Source organism: Cynara cardunculus (assembly GCF_001531365.2).
Source record: "Cynara cardunculus var. scolymus isolate 2C chromosome LG 6, CcrdV1, whole genome shotgun sequence".
NCBI classification, from domain to species: Eukaryota; Viridiplantae; Streptophyta; class Magnoliopsida; order Asterales; family Asteraceae; genus Cynara; species Cynara cardunculus.
In genome coordinates this window covers 9983453-9990665 of record NC_037533.1, presented here as the reverse complement: position 1 = coordinate 9990665, position 7213 = coordinate 9983453, and positions in this window count along the sequence as shown.

Sequence of the window (7213 nt, the reverse complement as noted above, 5' to 3'; positions counted from 1 at the left end):
CACCAGGAAAGACTTTTATCCCACTTAGGTAWGGTCTTGTCCCATCTAATGCTATGACAAATGTGAACATGTTTTTGTACTGTCTAGTCTTGTGTAAGCATCAAGATGGTACTTTTATAATTGGTGGGCAAGTGYAAGAATTGTAATAAGTCACCCGAAAGGAAGAGAAATGGTCAAAATGCTCAAGGCCAAAGTTAGTAAATTTACATACTTTGGGGTTCTACATTTTCCTATATATAATTATGTTATTTCGTGTATATATTTGTRTGAGTAAGTTGAAATATTTTAGTGGTTATCAATGAAAATCATATTCAGAAGTAGACAATGATCGAGCTACAAGGACCACCACAAAAACATCATGAAGAAATCTTAGTATGGTGTTGAASAATGAATGAAGGCAGATGAGCCTCTTGAAATTGACATTAAGAACAAGTGGATGCTTGTCTGTGCTTAAGTTGCTAGAAGATGTGGTGTAAATGTTAGTGTTAAAATCTTTTAGAATGTATAGATATGTTGATGATACATAATAGTGACGTTATTTGGTTTTGTTCATATCAAAGAATTTTATATTATGAAAATGAAATTAATATTTTAGATTTTCATTACTACAAATTAGTAAGTTTTAGTTTTATTGCAAAACAATTRCAGTAGAAATTAGTGAGAATTTTTGTGCATATACTTTTAATTAGTGACTATCTTTCCAGTTACTAGAAGCCATTATGGTCACTGACCACATATTTGGTCTCTAATRRWCGCTAAGACCAACTAATGGACGTTATTTGTTTTTGTTCGGATCAAAGAATTTTATATTATGAAAATGGAATTAATATTTTARATTTTCAATACTACAAATTAGTAAGTTTTAGTTTTATTGCAAAACAATTGCAGTATAAATTAGTGAGAATTTTTGTGCATATACTTTAAATTARTGACTACCTTTCCAGTCACTRGAAGCCATTAATGGTCACTGACCAYATATTTGGTCTCTAATGGACGCTAACACCAACTAACGGATTTGTTATCTTGAACCCAACTAGTGACCTATTTTGTGRTGGCCACTAACTTTAGTCACTAATATGAGAAATTAGTGACGACTTTCACTGGTTTAGAGACGATATCTAGTGACTAGGTTAGTCATCACAAACACAATGACTACTATAGTCTTGTCACTAATTTGTGACCATTTTTGTATTGGTCACTAATGCAAATTAGTGATGACACCCAAATTTCGGTCACTAAAAGGGTCATAGTGACAAGTTTCTATATCGATCTCTGAAAAAAAACAAATTCATCGTAAGATTTGAGTATTCTCAAAATTCTGAATTTTTGATGTTGTTTGGTTATCTGACATTTGTAAGAAGATGATAGATTGGAAGTCGTGCATTTCTAGCAACACATAAGGTATTGTTACTTCCAATGACCTATTTTTGCAAAAGAAATATTTTTAAATRAAACATCAATTCAAAAATAAATCAATTTATCAATTATCAATATATTTGTATAAAAGATAACTTTAAAACTTTCAACATCATGTAGTTATGTAAGCCATGTTTTGCCTCCAATTTTTTCGAGTAATAGTTATTTTTATAAAAACTTTCTCATTAGTGTCAATATAAAACAAAATCATTAAAAAATTANCAGTAGAAATTAGTGAGAATTTTTGTGCATATACTTTTAATTAGTGACTATCTTTCTAGTCACTAGAAGCCATTATGGTCACTGACCACATATTTGGTCTCTAATRRWCGCTAAGACCAACTAATGGACGTTATTTGTTTTTGTTCGGATCAAAGAATTTTATATTATGAAAATGGAATTAATATTTTARATTTTCAATACTACAAATTAGTAAGTTTTAGTTTTATTGCAAAACAATTGCAGTATAAATTAGTGAGAATTTTTGTGCATATACTTTAAATTARTGACTACCTTTCCAGTCACTRGAAGCCATTAATGGTCACTGACCAYATATTTGGTCTCTAATGGACGCTAACACCAACTAACGGATTTGTTATCTTGAACCCAACTAGTGACCTATTTTGTGRTGGCCACTAACTTTAGTCACTAATATGAGAAATTAGTGACGACTTTCACTGGTTTAGAGACGATATCTAGTGACTAGGTTAGTCATCACAAACACAATGACTACTATAGTCTTGTCACTAATTTGTGACCATTTTTGTATTGGTCACTAATGCAAATTAGTGATGACACCCAAATTTCGGTCACTAAAAGGGTCATAGTGACAAGTTTCTATATCGATCTCTGAAAAAAAACAAATTCATCGTAAGATTTGAGTATTCTCAAAATTCTGAATTTTTGATGTTGTTTGGTTATCTGACATTTGTAAGAAGATGATAGATTGGAAGTCGTGCATTTCTAGCAACACATAAGGTATTGTTACTTCCAATGACCTATTTTTGCAAAAGAAATATTTTTAAATRAAACATCAATTCAAAAATAAATCAATTTATCAATTATCAATATATTTGTATAAAAGATAACTTTAAAACTTTCAACATCATGTAGTTATGTAAGCCATGTTTTGCCTCCAATTTTTTCGAGTAATAGTTATTTTTATAAAAACTTTCTCATTAGTGTCAATATAAAACAAAATCATTAAAAAATTAYAAGATCAATATAAATGATAATAAAAATAAACTTARTAGAAACCAATAAAGARAATCAAGTATTTTAAGATATTGTATTATGGTCAGTTTTTAGGTATCTAATATTGATGAGAAATTGATATACTGATAGGGTATGATAGTATATACAGATAATGATGTAATTCATGATTGCCTTCAATTTTTGGAGTAGTGGTTATTTTTTATAAATTTCTCTCTTTAGTGTCAATATGAACAAAATAAAAAAATTATGAAGGACGATAAATCAATMAATATATTTATAATCTATAACTCTATAAAAAGAATATGATATATGCACGAGCTGACATTTTAATAATTCAGTATTTTAAAATTCTRAATTGTGRTTTTATTTTGGTCATCCCATATCGATGGAAAGATGACATGTTGGAGAATAAATTTGAGTACATAAAAAGGATAAATATGTTACTTAAGTGTGAAAAAAATGCATTTGCTAAATATGTTTTTGGCATACTTTTATTTAAAGTAATTATATATAAAGATGATGAGAGGTATCTTTGATAAGTAAAAGGGTTCATTGACTAAATATGGTTTTAGGCCGACTCTTCTTCTACAAAAAAGAATTTATCAACATAAAACTTGTTAGGACTGAATTTCAGTGTAAAATTGTATTCGTTTTGAAAGTTAATTTTGTCTTGAAAGTTAATTTTGTCTTGAAAGTTAATTTTGTCTATAATTGTACTAAAGTCATCGTGTTTGACTTTTCTAAGAGAGTTTGACTTTGACTTTGTCTTTATGTTTGACCCTATATAAAGGGTATTTCCTTTGTATTTTTGGGTAATGAGCTCATTTGATAAATCAAGTTACGTAAAGAAGGTTTGACCATAATTATGAGATTTGACTTTCTCTCTCAAATATCCTCTCAAAGTGTTTTTAAAGTTCATATCAAATCTGCCATTGATTCATAGAGTTTTTGAAGATTGATCTTAAAGTGGACTCACAAAACTTAAGCAGAAAAATAAATTTATAAGGTAGCATCGTGAAAAATATTGTTTGAGTCCTAAATAACATAAAAACAAAAATATTAATGGTGCATCTTAAATTCCTCATAACAAAAACCTATTAATATTATAAACATATACAAATTAACCACTAAAGAAATATATTTCATTTTAACTTGGCCTACTACTTCTAAAATTTTTGATATTTGATTTGAGTATTTTACAATCTTGGATTGTAATTTGATTTTGGTCATCCCACTTTGATATTGAGATGATAAATTGGAGAATATATTTGAATATATATATATATATATATATATATATATATATATATAGAGGGAAGATCAAATGTTACCCATCATTTTTGTATTAACTTTGAAAACCCTCTCAACCAATCAAATTCCATTATTCTTATAGGTTTATGTCTTGTTCATTTTACCCTTACAAGGGTATTATAGTAAATTGATTTCATTTATAACCCCCAAACAATTAATGGGAGTTACAAACAATCAAATCCCAAATAAATATGCATTCATATTATTAATTTTTTTTTACTATTGATCTTCCATATTCATTCTTGTATGAATTCCTAAATCGCATAAGAAACACGGTAGTAACAATTTTCGGTATTGATCAATTTGAACACAAATGAACAGTGAACACAATTTGAACACAAATGAACCGTGGACACAATTTGAACACAAATGAACAACCGTGAACACAATTTGAACACAAATGAACCGTGAACACAATTTGAACACAAATGAACAACCGTGAACACAATTTGAACACAAATGAACCGTGAACACAATTTGAACAAATTAACAGATGTTACCTTAATTTTGTGGGACGTCTATGTATGTGAATATATGGACCAAAAATTGCACATATCGTGTTCATTTGTGTTCATATTGTGTTCATATCATGTTCGCGGTTCATTTGTGTTCAAATTGTGTTCACGGTTGTTCATTTTTGTTCAAATTGTGTTCACGGTTCATTTATGTTCAAATTGTTAAAGACCAAAAATTGTTATTACCGTGTTTCTTATGCGATTTAGGAATTCATACAAGAATGAACATGGAAGATCAATAGTAAAAAAAATAATAATAAAATGAATGCATATTTTTTGGGAGTTGATTGTTTGTAACTCCCCATTAATTGTTTGGGGGTTACAAATGAATTCAATTTACTAGAATAYYCTTKATAAGTGTATTTTTTCTTTCCAAAATGCCCCTTTCATCATTGTTCACTAGGCCTCATTAAAATTCAAACTTTAAAATTTAATTTTTTTATTGATTAATCTTAACCGTTGATTATAGATTTTGGATGGCCAAGATTAGTTAATAAGGTTAACACAAAAATGATGGTTAGCATTTGATCTTGGCCCTATAGAGGGAAGATCAAATGTTAACCATCATTTTTGTATTAACTTTGAAAACCCTCTCAACCAATCAAATTCCATTATCCTATATATATATATATATATATATATAGAGAGAGAGAGAGAGAGAGGGGTTGGTTATTATACAACCCTTTACATTTGTACAACCAATACAACCCAATCTTAACCGTCCATTTAATTTGATGAATATGTGATTTCATAGAAGTTTTGATTGTTTCCTAATATAAAGTATTGATCATAATTAATGAACCCTATTCATCTTCCATAAATATTCAAATCATAATAAATGATCTCTCATCATTTCTATAAATATCTCAATTAATTGGGTTGTATTGGTTGTACAAATGGACATGGTTGCATTTGAAATATATATATAAAGGATGGGGATGTCTTTATGATGTATAAATGTGCATTGGCTAAAAGAACAACAAAAATGATGAGGTGACTTCATATCAAGTGAAATGTCATTTTTATTAGTTTAACATCTGATATGTAAATGACCATAGCACTTAACTTACTTCAATAGTCTTTTTTTATAAATATTATAGCCACCATGTAACGTGCGGTGCACAAAACTAGTATCTATAGAGAGAAAAAAAGATCTTGTTGAGGACAAGGTGTAAAATGAAAAATCAATTCTCATTTAATATTATATTACACAAAGTTTAAAAATAGTCGTTTAAGAATCTATAATATTGCGATGCTACCCTTCATGAATCAACAAGTTTGTCCTGCAATGATGCAACCCTTATATCCCTCTACTTTATTCAATACGCTAAAATGACTCCTCAACAATACAAACTCTACAAAAACAAATACAAACATAAATTAATGTAATAAAGGATTGAAAGTGTCAAGATTGGATAATATCAAGAGTGAGTTAATTTTAACSTCCTCCCTCAATCTTGACATTTAAATATATCAAACATGTTTAATTTTKAACACAAGTAGTTATGTTGATTAACAACACCAAGAGATTTATGACATGTTTACCAAACGCTTATCCGGGTAACTGCTTACCAAGTCACATTACCTTATCGTATTAATATAGCAAGGACCAAGAATCTTACCCAGTAARAGTGAGGCAAAGGTTGAGAGTCTTGCCYGGTAAGTGAGGGCGACGACTCTTAYCAAGGTTAACGATTACCGGGTAAATTGTTGCATATGATGCTATTTTGGTGGACTAAAATCTTAYCCGGTAAGTTAGGGGCAGTTTGTTTGCTCTTAATGGTGACATTAAGAGGAAACCTCTAAATCGGTAAGAAGTATGGACTGTTTGGCAAAAAAAAAAAATGAACCTCTTAATGGTTACAAAAGCCTCTTAATGATTTTGTGTCTAGGGCTCCACTAAATGGTTCAGATTTAGCTTTTTCCATGTTTTCCCTTCCTACCCCTCTCTTCCAGCCACTTTTCTTTCACAATCTCCATCGCCTTCCCAAAACCCACAGTCTCCTTCCTACATTTGCTTCCACGATCTCSATCGTTCCTCCTCCATCGTCTCCATCGCCGGTCGTCATTTGTCATCGTCGATGCGGTATTTCCTTCAATCGGTAATTCAATCTCCGCATCTCACCATCGGTATCAATCARTATCACCTATGTTGATCTTTTATTGTTTTTCATTTTGTATTTTATGCCATTTCTCCTTGATTATTTCATCSAACATGTTATGATATTTGATCTCTTTTCAGGTCGCAAGAGCGTTGCACCTACTATATAGGTTTGTGGTACAACCAAATACTTCTAGAGTTCAAACRTTTTCAGAGGATATATCTCACACACATTCAGGTATTTCCCTAAATCGATCTTCTCCCAAAGTTCCCTCTGTCAATTTTTACTGTGTGATTTATGTCTAGGCAGTAGTTGTGTATGTGTGTGATTTATGTCAAGCATTTGTGCAGATACAATATGTAAATATCATAGAGCATTAGTAAAAATCAGACTGAAAGAAACATATTTACYAGCCGAGTAAAAATGTTTTCAGTTAGTGATTTAACATTTTCATCTTGTTTAACTGAAAGCTACTACTATTGCTTGACACTATAGAATTTTGAGATMTGTACTTTRCGTTTCGATGAAGAAGTTATTTCTKTTTTCTAGTTTTCCAGTTAGTCCTTTTCTTTTTTTCTTCAATCACTCATATGCTGCTTGATTTCCTACAAATCTGTCCATTTTCACTTTCAGTTCCTTAAACTTGCCACACTC